This window comes from Natator depressus, chromosome 19 (genome assembly GCF_965152275.1).
Source record: "Natator depressus isolate rNatDep1 chromosome 19, rNatDep2.hap1, whole genome shotgun sequence".
NCBI classification, from domain to species: domain Eukaryota; kingdom Metazoa; phylum Chordata; order Testudines; family Cheloniidae; genus Natator; species Natator depressus.
In genome coordinates this window covers 4,437,680-4,450,222 of record NC_134252.1, presented here as the reverse complement: position 1 = coordinate 4,450,222, position 12,543 = coordinate 4,437,680, and positions in this window count along the sequence as shown.

Sequence of the window (12,543 nt, the reverse complement as noted above, 5' to 3'; positions counted from 1 at the left end):
GCATCATGACGCATGAACTTCGGTGACTTGGCTAAAATGGAACCAAGGCTCTAAACCAGCCTTGGTTTTAGGTTTGCAAAACCCAAATCCATCCTGCTCCTCTTGGGTCAGATGCTCGGCTGCTGTAAATCAGTGTAGTTCCATCACGTCAATGGGCCAGGTCCTGGGCAGGTGTCAATCAATGTAGATCCATTAGAGTAAATGGAGTTATGCTGATTTCATTTACTTTAATGGGATTTGGGCCCTGAATTCCAGCCTTGGTTTTGTCCATCGCTTTCCTGCATCCTTTGTTTAAAGTCAGTGTTGTTTCCTTTGTCACCTTGTCAGCAGCACCTATTTTCATTTGCCTTAGATGCACAGGTGACTTCCTGGCTCACTCCTGGGCTCTCCTAAAGTAAAAAAAAACTTAATGGACAAATGTGTCTCCTTGGGTCTCAGGTGTCTGATATCAGCCTCTCTTGCTGATGCATCACAGCGACATTCCAGTAGGCAATGGGCCCCTAATGATGTATTATTATAATTTCCGATATCTTTATTATTAATAAAGGAGAGAGCTGATTAGCTGGGTTGGGGAATTGGCAAATGGTGGAGAGTATCAGGCATCGTGATTGAGGGACTGGGCAGACGGGAATATGCGGGTCGGGGAACAGAACTAATGGAAATAGTGTTTGATCTCAAAAGGCAAGTCCAATTCATTTACACATACTGAGTGAAATTCACACTGGTGCAGGCAGCCTGTAGAAGGATTTAAATGGTACACAGGCCTGGTGTGAACAGGAATCAATTTCACCTATAGCTAGTAAAATGCATGCGGCTTGTCTCACCTTCGAAAAGGCACCACACTTGGGTTCCAGTGAATTGGTCCGGGGAGTGAAGCTAGTTTCTAAGCTCTCACCTGGGCCCCAGTTCAGAAAACCTGGTGGATTTTCAAAAGTGCCTAAGTGACTTAAGTGCACAAATCCCACTGGCCTTATGCTCCTAAAAAATTCAGGCACCTTTGAAAATCCCACCTAGTATCTCTGTTCAGGAAGGTCACTTAAGGATGTGCTTAATGTTAAGAAAGTGCTTTCCTGAATCAGGATCCTAGACCAGGAGCCGTATGGGGCAGGGACAGTCGTCTTTGTTACTTGTCCATAGAAAGTCTAGCACAATGGGGCCCTGATTTCTGACTCGGGTTCCTACATGGTACCGTAGTCGAAATAATCTTCAATAGATTCCAGCATAGAAGGGCTGGGCAGGGGGTGCAGGCCTGCTTTGGGCTGATAACTCTCCATTGGCTCAGCCAGGGAGATGGCATTGTGGGGCGGCTGTGATCCTGTCCCTTGCAGATGAATTTCTTAAGGCATGTACTGCTGCATTCCAGTTGTTCGGTGGGTGGTGGGTGCTCTTGGAGGACCAGAGCCGGCTGAATTATGATGTTCTTTTCCTCTTTCCTCTTCCTTCTGTTTTTGTGTGGTTCTAATTCTGGGTGATTTTCCCGAAGTATTGTCTCTCTCTCTCTCTCTCTCATTACGTTTCCAGTCTCTCTGTGTGAGTCACGCTGTCAACCTGATCCCTTGTGAATGGGGAAGGGCTGGACAGCCCAATTAAGCAAGAGACGTTCTTAAGCTTTGCTGCAATGACTGGGAGAAACACAATCCAATATTAAGCAGCACAGAGGCTGAGGACGCGCCCGATGCGTGAGAGTGGATGACATTTATTTCATTGCTTCTCCTTCTTTTAGCTCACTCTGGCCTAGCAGTTCACAGCACACACTGGAATACACCTGAGGCCCTGTCCACTCTGGATGCGTTGGCCCGGCCCGGAGGTGGCCACATCAGAACTGTTCGAGTGCACCTGCCTAGCGTAGGTGCTGTGGAATAAGCAGCACCAGTGCAAGATACTTGTGACAGGTAGGGAGCCTGCCACATCCCCGCTGTGCTGCCGGACTTTTAGAGGTCTAAAATCTCCCCAATTAGCTTCGGTAGCCTCCGGGAGATGGAGCCCGATTCCGGGAGACTTCTGGCCAAACCGGGAGGGTTGGCAACCCTACTGGTGCACCTTTGTGTGCAGACCTAGGCTAGCAGTCTCTCTCTGAAGCCTGAACAGCTTCATTCCTCCTATCACCTTTGACAGGATTGTGCTTTGCAGGATTGTGACCTGTGCCCTAGGAAGGTAGGAGACCTTTTGCACAATCCTGGCCGAGCTGATAGGAGACCACATGACGAGTGAGCTGTGCATGGGCAAACACGGTGTAATCCACCCAGGAGGCACGGCAGGCAGATGCTGGCTAAGCCTGTTCTGAAGAGACCTGAGAAATAATACCCCATAATATCTGCTCAGCAGAAAGTGGCATTGGCCATGCAAAGCAGGCCGTTGTCTACACAGAAGATGCAAAATTGTGAGATTGCTCTTTAAATTGGCGAATCCTTGATTTCAGAGGCCCCTTGAAAATCTGACCCCTAATTTCTGTCCTGACTGGCTTGTTACATCTCTACTGGAAAACCGTGCGTTGGTGGTATATACTATCCATCCCAGGCCACGACACTGGAGAATTAAATAGGCTTGTGTCTCCACCTTTGGATGCAAATTAATTATTTGGTGAGGATTTCACCGCCAGGCTCCTTGAAAACAGTAAATCTGAAAGAAAATCTGGGCTTAAATCATTAAAAGCATTAAAAACGACCTTTACTTGCTGCAAACATAATCCATTAATAATGTGCCTTGTACTGGAGAGATAATGGGGCTCTTTCACCAGGGGATTAAGGGATTGTGGGAACTCAGAGCTGCTGATTCACTGAGAAAACGTTTTTTATCGCAGGTGGGACCATTTAAAAAAAAAAATCTAAAACACCCAGGACAGATTTAACGGTGTTCTTGTTTTATTTACATTCCCGGAACAAAGGTTTTATGGAAGAGGCAGGGAAGAAAGTTTAACTCTTTGCCTCGAGCCCCTGATGCCACCAAATGTGCAGTGCAAGTGTGACTGTGCAATAAAACCTTCGATGCTCTACAGGGACTTGTTTAAGGGCCTGATGTGCAGTCACTTTATTGCAGAGAGAATGTCATAAAAGCTGCAGTGCCTATGCATATTGATTTGTTGTTATATAGTCAGCTCATGAGATCTTCGATAGCTATCTATCTTAGCTAGCTCCCTCCCTCCCTTTCCAGTTGGGCGGACTGAAACATTTTGAACAAAACATTTTCACATCTGAAAACGGGATTTTGGTGAGAGAGAAATATTTCACACACAAAGCTGAAGAGACAAAACCTACACGACGTGTTTTGTTTAGGGTGGGGTCAACATTAATCTCTGCATCTACCTACGCCATCATGGTGCCTCATGGGTGTTGTAGTTCTGGGTCCGCCATACTCCCAGCCTAAGACTTGAGTCCCGCTTTGCAACCTGAACTACCTATCCCATGATGCACGGCAGTCTCTTCTTGTGCCTGAGCTGCCGTGGTTCATGGTGTGAATCCTGTGATGCACTATAGTGACTCCACCATGGGGAGAGGCTGCAGTGCATCTTGGGAGGTGTAGTTTGGCTGTGGAACAAGGCCTAGAGGGAAGAATGGGGGCACAAGAGAGCCTTAACAACAACTCCCAGGAGGCATCTCAGGTGACTGCAGAGATTAATGTCTACCCAACCCAAGACGAAACGTTTTCTCATTTCCAAAGTGAAATATTTCTGAACTTTTTGTGCTATTAAAAGTTTTGATATTTTGACTTTGGGGACAAAGACAAATGTTGAAACAGAATCACAGAATATTAGGGTTGGGAGAGACCTCAGGAGGACATCTAGTCCAATCCCCTGCTCAAATATTAGAGTTTACCCCATGCAATGGAAATTTTGTTTTTTGATGAGCTCTACTCTCTCGGTTCCTGGCCCAGGCTATTAGCCATAGCATCTGAATGCGTATACATACTATTTTGTTAATGCTAGATTGTTCATGAAGGCTGGACTGTGAACATTGGCTTGTTCTAGGGTTGCCTGTGAGGTCTGGGGAGTGCATCTGTTAGTGTAAGGATCCTGATGAGATCTTGTCTGCGCACGTTGGCTTGATATTGTACTGTAGTGGTATTGCTACTTATTATTTGTGTTGCAGGAGTGCCAAGAGGCCCGAATCCTGGATCCAGGGCCCCAGTGTGCTAGGTGGATATAGGGGAATGCTTCAGTATTAAACGGTTGACTGATTCGTTTGTTTGCTTGCCTGCTTTTTAAAGAAAAAAGCCACTGAAACACTTTTAAAAAATATTTTTAGGATGAAATTTACTCTTATGCACAGCACAAGGCCTACGCCATACTATGTCCCGCTTGTGCCCAGTTTATAAACTCTGCGTTATCGCTCTGTTTACACTGGCATCGATGGAGTTATTCTGGATTTATGTCAGAGTCGAGAAGAGAAAAATTGGGTTCAATGGGCCAGATCCCCAACTGGCTTTAATCAGAGTGGCTCCATTGAAGTCAATGTCGCTGTGGTGACTTACATCAGCTGAGAATCTGACCCAGTGCTCCTATGGGCTGCAGTGTAGAGAGAATTATACGCTGGGCTGTACAACCAGAGCACCAATATCCCTGTGGGTGCATTTCTGGTGTCATCCTGTGAGTGCTCTGTGGTTGTTTAATGGCATAGTCAGGACAGATTTCCCAGCGTTACGTGAATAAGGAAAGGGGCTTAGCTAGCCAGCCTCATCCATCTTGGCTGACGCGAGCCGCTTGCACAAATAGAAGTTAAACGTTGACAATGTACCGAGCAAGGGGGACAAAATGTGTCGTGGCACTATTCTTACAGCTGAGGAGGCTTCATGGAGGCTGAAGCGTGTCAGGTTGATTGATCATGCGGCTTCAGGAGAAAATAAACCATTCTGGTGGGAGGAAAGAGCTCTGCTCACTGAAGAGCCTTTGGATTTTCCAGGATAGTAAAGGGCCCTGGAGATAACCCCCAGTGGTGGCGGGGGTGGGGGGAGAGCTAAAGCTGGGAAAGAGAACTGCCACGTGAAATGGCAGCGAACACTGCCACACAGGGAGAGCCTGTACCTGCTAGGAAGTCGAGGGAGTCCCCTGACTTACAGGCCCTGTAAAGGTTGACCCCTTTAATTAATCCCCATTTATTTTATTACTAATAACAGCTGAGATCATGTTTCCGAGTCGCAGCCGTGTTAGTGGTGAGATCAGAGCACCACCGTGCTGGGCTATCAGAGACCGGGCTTGCCCCAACAAGCTAACCATCGTACCAGACAAGGTGGAAGTGAGGAGGGATTATTCACCTGACTCTTCTCTGTGCACTTTACAGCGTCATTGTCCCTGGTTTACAGAGAAGGGAAGTGACTTGCAGGCTGGTGGCAGAGCTGCACCTAGAATCCAACTCTCCGGAGTCCCACGCTGGTGCTCCATCCAGAGGGCCAATCTGCCTCCCATTTGCCCGCTGGGGAGTGAGGCACAGGGAGATTAAGTGATTTACCAAGGTCACCCAGGGAGTCTGTAGCACAGAGAAGAATTGCACCCATCTTTGCCTACTGCCCAGGCCCCACAAGGCCCTCCTTCCTCTGTAAGCAGCGTTAGTCCTGATCTTTCTTTCGCAGCAGCCAGTGGACGGTTAGCTGTCGACTCTAACGGGATCAGGACTGGGTCCTATGTGTGGAGGGGAGGGGGGAACTCACTTTACGAAATGTAGAACTTACCTGGAATCACAGGGTCTGATTCTCCTCCCTTACAACAGTTGTACACCAGAGTCACTCCACTAACTTAACAGAGTCCCTCCTGATTTCCATGCTAGCGGTAGCAAAAAAGAGAACTGAGCCCCCCAAATCACTCCTATTCCTAACTCCTTTACCTGGTCTTCCTGATTTGGAGGGCTAATGTGGGCCTTCAGTAGTGCCGAGGCAAATTGCACGGGGGGCGGATTTCACCCTTGGACAATATTCACCTGGATTCATAGATGTTAAGGCCAGAAGGGGGCCATTAGATCATCTTGTCGGATCTGCTGCAGAGTGCAGGCCAGAGAATTACTGCTGGTTACTTACTTAGCAGGGCCACAAGGCCTGCCTCCAGACTATTTCCCCCCCCCCCCCCGGCCCCAGGTGTGTGGTTATCTCTGTCTCGTATCACCAGGTAGTTTTCTCCCAGTCCATTAAATAGGTAACATACATGTTTTGCTCCAGCTAGTCCAGCAATGGATAGGCAGCTGTCGTGCTGTGACAACTGCTTACCACTCTGATCTCTCTGACCTTGTGCTCCGTGACTTGTTATATCCACCTTATATCTTGCCTTATATTTTATTTAATCTTGTGGTGGTGGCAAAAGGGCACAACTGGGTTGTATCCTAAATGACAACCCTTGGCCACTTCGACAGTAAATCCCTCAGGGCAGGGACTTCCTTTTCAGGACGTATTTGCCCAGCAGCTAGCACGGTGGGCCTGGGGGTCTCTCGGCAGCAGGGCAATACGGATAATCAAGGAGAATAACAATAGGCCAGAGGGTCTCAAACTGTGGGTCATGCATTAAAATGGGGTCACCAGGGCTGGCTTAGAGTTGCTGGGGCTCAGCGTCAAAGCCGAAGCTCGAGGGCTTCAACCCTGGGCAGCAGGGGTAGGTTACATACCCCTTGCCTGGGGCTGAAGCCCTTGGGCTCTGGCTTTGCCCCCATCCCCTGCCTGGGGCGGTGAGGCTCGGGCTTCGGCCCCTCCTTCTGGGGTTGTGTAGTAATTTTTATTGTCAGCAGGGGGTCATGGTGGAATGAAGTTTGAGAACCCCTGCAACCGTCTGTCCAGCTCTCGTTAGTGGTCTCCCCAGAAAACCACCCCAATTCATTCGATATTTGAGATGTAACCTCTCTGGATTTATTTTTGCACATCCAGCATTTAGTGACAAACAGGACTCCAGAGGGTCGTAATGCAAGGCAAACCGTTTCAGGAGAAGATGACAAGGAGAGGCAGGAAAGGCACTCACCCCATGCGCGCGCGCGTGTGTGTGTGTGTGTGTGTGTGCGTGCGCGCGCGCATGCACATACATGCTGTGTGGGACAATGGGTCACTTGGCTTGGACGCCTGCTGAATATGGAACGGAGGCTCTAACAAGGATTGAATCAAAGGAGATTGTGTGGTTGGAGGCCACAGAGTCATTTAAGAGAAAGGGCGAAGGCTACAATTTCTTCCCCCCTCCATTGCCCACAATATCATTTGAAGAACACATCAAAGTGGACTACAGCATGGATTCTGAGTGTCATTTTTGCCATGGTAGGGGAGGCAGTGCGATCTAGCAGTTAGGGATCTGGACTAGGAGACGGGACCTCTGGGTTCTTCTATTCCAGACCTTGAGTGAGTCACTTCTTCTCTCTGCCTCTGTATCCCCTCCCACCTTCTGTCTAGTCCATTGAGACTGCAAACTCTTCAGAACAGGAGACTGACTCCTACTGTGTGAATAGGCTGGACTGACAGCAAGGAGAGAAGTGAGATGCCAGCCCTTTACTCTCCCTTAACAAGGAACACCTTCAGCTAATTGGTGATGTGCACGGGTTGCAGTGTTGTCTTCAGTTCAGAGCATGCTTTCAAGCTTTTCTCTCTCAATATGTTATTCTGTAACGGTAGAGGAGGTTGCAGGCAAGCCAGGGATCAGCCATGGGAATCAAAAATTTAATTCTGTATTGGAGATGACTTTTTTCCTAATTAAGGGTGATACACCTGGGATGTGTTGCTCACAGTAATTGGGCAGCAAAGCAGGCTGCTCGCCCAGCCTTTAACAGCCCATGCATTCCAATATGCCGGGACCATGGAGATTACTTACCCAAGAACACAGTACAAGACCATGCAGCAGAGGCTGGGTTATCATTTCAGTTCCATACCCAATAATAACACTTGTATAGAGAGCTTTCCATCTGTAGTTCTCAAAGCACGTCACAAGGGGGGGTAGTATCATTAGCCCCACTTTACAGATGGGGGTACTGAGGCACAATGGGGTGAAGTGACTGGTCTGAGGTTGCTAGTGGTCAGGACAAGAATTTTGGTCTCACGTTTGTCAATAGGAATCATTCTTGAAAGGGCCAGGTTAAGGAAATGCGGGGGCATGTGCATACCACCACGTGGCCCTTGGCCCAAAGCCTTTCTTGGGATCATGGGAGTTATCTACGTAAGAGGTCTTTGGTGAGGGCCCCCCCCCATCAATAATAATGCCTAGCTCTTATCAGCCATCAATCTGAAAGTGTTTTACAAAGGAAGGTCAGTATCATTATCCCCAGGGGAAACTGAGGCACAGAGAGGGGCAGTGACATACCCAAGGTCACCCAGCAGGCCAGTGGCAGAGCTGGCACTAGAATCAGGTCTCCTGCATCCCAGGCCAGTGCTCTGCCCATCAGGCCACTCTAACCACTCATTAGCACACTTGTTAAAATTAATGATTTGTTGTTCCCAAATGGAGAGAAAAAGTTCCAGCCACCCAATCAGGGAGCTGGAGCAATGCCAGGTGATTGCAGTGACCAATGGCACATGACAAATGATAAACAGTTATGGTCAGTCGTCAAGCCCAGGGCCTGGAATTGTTCAGATAAACTATTTAGTATTGAATTAATCATCTATGTAGAGAGGCCTAACCACAGCCTCTGCACCATCATTCCGGGAAGTATTAGCAGGAGTGCTGTAAGCAAGACACGAGCAGTAATTTGTCCACTCTACTCTGCACTGATAAGGCCTCAGCTGGAGTATTGTGTCCTGTTCTGGGTGCCACATTTCAGGAAAGATGTCGACAAGTCCAGAGAAGAGCAACACAAATGATTAAAGGTCTCAGAAACATGACCTATGAGGGAAGACTGAAAAAATTGGGTTTGTTTAGTCTGTAGAAGAAAAAACATGTTGGGGGGGGGGGACATAACAGTTTTCAAATATATAAAAGGTTGTTTCAAGGAGGAGGGAGGAAAAATTGTTCTTATGAATCTCTGAGGACAGGACAAGAAGCAATGAGCTTAAAGTGCAGAAAGGGAGGTTTAGGTTAGACATTAGGAAAAACTTCCTAACTGTCAGGGTGGTTAAGCACTGGAATAAATTGCCTAGGGAGGTTGTGGAATCACCTGGTTGGACAAACACCTGTCAGGGATGGTCTAGTTAATACTTAGTCCTGCCTTGAGTGCACCTCTCAAGATCCCTTCTAGTCCTACAGTTCTATGTGACTCTCACATAACTGGTAAATTGCTCTTTGCATGGGGGTGAATTGTACTCACAACCATGGGTGGCGGATGAACCTCGGGCTTGGGGAGGCTAGCCCCTGGCCCGCCCTGCCCCTTCTGCCTGAGGCCCCGTCCCTCCCGCTGAAACCCAGAGCTCTTCCCCTCCCCGCCAGCACTGGGCAGGTGGGTGGATGGGTGGCATGCCGCCCCCCTCTCTCCCCCAGTCCCGGAGCACAGGTTGGTCCCCATTAGGCCCAGCCCCAGCCTGGGGTCCTGTCCACAGCAGGAAGAGCCCCCACATCACAGAAGCAGGAAGAGGCCTGGGGGTGGAGGGTGGGCAGGTCCATGCAAGGCTGTTAGGGGAGGCTCAGCCTTCCCCTGCCTTCGATACCCACCACCCATGCTCACAAGACTTTATTGATCAGTGTAAACATATTGGCCTTGATTCTTCACTTAATCACGCCACTTTTCCCCTGGGGTCATCCCGCAGATTTTCTATGTATATCTGGGGTAATGGAGCAGAGAATCAGGACCTTTCTGTTGAACTTAGGAAGCCAGAGCGGTCTTTGGATGCACAAAACGATTTGTTGGAACAGAAGCTGAAGGGACCTGGAGAGAAGATGTAGGGCCTGCTTATCCAGCTGGCGATGCTCATTTCTAACCCCCTGCCCCTTAGCACTTGTGAAACCCACAGCGCATTTATTAGCAACCCCAACACACAGGCTGGGATGTTTTAAGGACGTAGATGCCCAAATCCCATTAAAAAACGAATGGAGGTTGGATGCTTAATTTCCATGTGTGCCTTTGGACCTCGCCTCCTTAACCATTTCCTGCATCTCGTCCTACCCACAGAGCTCTTGCCTCTTCCTTCTGCTAGGCACGGTGCAGGCTGCAGCTCCAGAGAACTCCATGTGCAACTTGCCTCCTAGGTTTAAAAACCATTTACAAGGTACGACCTGGCTAATAAGTGGGGAGCTTTAGCGCATTACCGAGGAAGTATGGTGCAGGGACTGAGTCACTGAAGTGATTATCCTGGGAATGTATGGGGCCATAAATGTGTCTCTTGTTCGTAATCCAGCTGAAAAGGCTAAGAGGTGCTGCCGGGCTGCTCTGATTCCACCCGGCTCTGCAGCATTCAGATTGCAATTAGTGTGTGAGAGTGCGGGGGGTGGCACATTTTAACTGTGCTGTAATTCAATGCAGGTGAAATTCACTCCTACCCAGGAGGGCAGAACAACACCTGTGCACTACTAATGTCCCTCTGAAGCCTCTTAAAAGCTTTTGAACAACTTAAACCATTAAAGGCCCCAGGAGTCTCACCCTGAGCATCGGAAACATGGAGGATCTTGCGGTTTAGATCTGTTCCATTTTATCTGGACCTCCAACGTTTGAAGGGGAGAGGAGTTCTGTGTTTTATTGTTGTTGTATATTTGTATCGTGGTGGTGCCGACGAGTCCCAGTTATAGACCAAGATCTCATTATAGTTTGCGCTGTCCAAACACAGGACAAAAAGATGATGCCAGCCTTTTGGATTCTTACCCGGCTCTGATCCAGTAATGAGAATCTTGGACACGTTCAGTATTTCCAAGTCCAGATACCCAAAGGTCATGAGCCAGACCCCTCAAAATCGCCCCCTGCAAGGTTGACTGGAGAGGGCGGGGGTAGCAGCCCCGATCCCTCCTGCCCCCCCTCCCCTGACCCCATCATTGCCCACCCACCCAAAGTTGGGGCCCACCCAGGTGTCCCGTCCTGGCTACGCCACTGTTGCAGGGTGTTATAAAGAGCAAAGCAACAACGTTTCTTGAGCTGATTTAAGTCACTTTTTTTTTTCAGTTCCCCAAACAAGCCTTGCCCAAGCTGACAATTGCCAGTACTCACTAAACCGCCCCAGTGAAAAACATCGCAGTTAGAGGTCCTTCGACAGTAGCCTGCAAAGCTGTGAGTGGTCTGTTCTGCTGCTCTAACCAAAGAGGCCAAGCTCCCAGAGGGCTAGTTGCCCCTTTGCTGAGATCAAAAGGGACATTTTAATGAATACTAATAATCTGGAAATCATAACTTTCAAATGATTGAACAATTACTGTGAGTCTGAGCAACCCTCAAGCTATTAATGAGACAGCCATAAAGAGGTGGCAAACCCATTCCAATTAGGGACTCACAAACCTTCTCTTATAACATCCAGGAGAGTCACCATTTCTGCACTCACCGAGCACATGCTGCCTTCACGCAGCTAATTGACTCTGGACACCAACTCACCAAAGATCTCTGATAACCATGTATTAATTGGGTGGGAGAAGGGGGAAGAAGCATCAAGGAAAACACATCTGCTCTGTAACGAGCTGACGCTTTCCAAAATTCATTCCTCACCACAGTGATTGATAGAGACATTCACATGCACCCGGGGTTGCATGTGCTGAATATAGCACTTACAGCTCTTTGGGAAAGGTTGCTGCCCCATTTGGCCATAATTGTGGCTTGATTTAAAGACTTTCTTCCCCCCTCTTTGAGCTAAACCTTTTACTTCCTTCCCCGGAAAGCACCGAGTTGAGGTTCCCAGTCCAGGAAAGGTGGTCTTGCCTGCCACTATCAATGGCTATTTTTGTTGTCAATTTGTGTGTGCCAGGTGAAATCGATGTTTACTGATGGCTCACCATTGAAATCGAAAGCCTAGCTAGACAGCAGGTTAGACTAGATGATCACAGTGGTCCCTTCTGGCCATTTAATCAATTAATCTATGACTCTTCAGGGCAGGAATTGCTATTTACTACACATCTGAACGGTATCATGCACAGCGGGCCTTGATCTCACCTTGGGTTTTAGGTGCCATTGTTTGTTCAAATAATTAACCACAAGATGCAATGGTTGTTGAAGGAATGTCACTTTAGTAGATGAGGTAAATCAATAGGTACAGTCAGACCGGGGCACTGAAAGGCTCCTGGGGTAAGGCTATGGGAGGGAGCACCATCTAGTGGTCAATGCAAAAGCATTATTGGGAATCAGTAGGGGGTGGGTTCCACTCACTGCTTGGGCAGGCGTTTTTCTCCTTTATTTGCTGGGGGTGATGATATTGACCAGGCTGTCAAAGATATAGCAGAACACATGGGTTAGCTAGAGGTCATCTAGTCCAATCTCCTGCTCAAAGCAGGATCAACACCAACTAAATCATCCCAGCCAGGGCTTTGTCAAGACAGGCCTTAAAAACCTCCGAGGATGGAGATTCCACCACCTCCCTAGGTAACCCATTCTAGTGCTTCACCACCCTCCTAGTGAAATAGTTTTTTCCTAATATCCAACCTAGACCTCCCCCACTGCATCTGGAGACCATTACTCCTTGTTCTGTCATCTGCCACCACTGAGAACAGCTGAGCTCCATCCTCTTTGGACCCCCCCCCCTTCAGGTAGTTGAAGGCTG